The 992-nt window shown below is 35.8% G+C and overlaps 1 pseudogene; it reads left to right on the top strand.

The window, feature by feature from the left end:
• The first annotated feature begins 628 nt into the window (after positions 1–628).
• On the top strand, positions 629–730 carry LOC134364268 (U2 spliceosomal RNA; annotated as a pseudogene).
• The last annotated feature ends 262 nt before the right edge of the window (positions 731–992 follow it).

Raw genomic sequence — 992 nt, 5'->3', positions numbered from 1 at the left:
GTGTCCGGCTTATTTCACTTCACATAATTTTCTCTAAGTTCATCCATGTTGCCCCGAATGGCAGAATTTCATTTTATTTTATGTGAGAGTAGTATTCTATTGTATACATATACTACATTTTCCTTATCCAGTCATTTGAAAATGGACATTTAGGTTGATTCCAACTATTGACTATTGTAAATAGAGCTACAACAAACATGGAAGTGCAGGTATCCCTTTAACATGATGATTTCCATTCCTTTGGGTATATACCCAGCAATGCAGGGTCATATGGCTATTCTATCTGTAGTTGTTTGAGGAAGCTCCACACTGTTTCCATAGTGGCAACAATAATGTACAGTCCCACCAACAGTGTAGGAGGAGGAGGTTTCCCCTTTCTCGGCATCCTCACCAGCATGTGTTATTCTCTGTCTTTCTGATAATAGCAAGTTCGACTTGGGTGTAACAACACCTCTGTGTGGTCCTGATTTGCATTTCCCCGATGCTTAGTGACGTTGAGCATTTTTTCCTGTGTCTGTTGGCTATTTTTGTATCTTCATATGAGAAATGTCTATTCAGCTCCTTTGCCCATTTTTTTTTAATTGGGTTACTTGTTTTCTTACTGTTAAGTTGCTTGAATTCTTTGTATATTGCTTCTTGGCCTTTTGGCTAAGATCAAGTGTAGTATGTATTCTTATCAATATTACTATTAAACATGCCAGTTATGATGTATTTTAAACTAATACCCAAATCTAGTTCAGTTAGTTTTTAAAGTATTTCAAAGTTTATTTAACAAGGAAACAGAGGGTAAAGAATAAGGTTGACATAGTTCTTACCCAGAGTTCCTTTTTATCTTTCAGTAAATCACTGTGTAAAATCTGACTAAATCACTTGAACAGGCAATGAATTTCAGTTTGCCTGTCAGTGATGATGGCAAAACCTGTATAAATGTATCAGTCTGAGAAACTGCTATAAAGACAATTATTGTAAAGCAAGTTTTGAAGCAACAGGAT

This window comes from Cynocephalus volans, chromosome 15, assembly GCF_027409185.1.
Source record: "Cynocephalus volans isolate mCynVol1 chromosome 15, mCynVol1.pri, whole genome shotgun sequence".
NCBI lineage: Eukaryota > Metazoa > Chordata > Mammalia > Dermoptera > Cynocephalidae > Cynocephalus > Cynocephalus volans.
The sequence above is the reverse complement of the archived record's forward strand: the minus strand, read 5'-3'. Positions and strand labels throughout refer to the sequence as shown.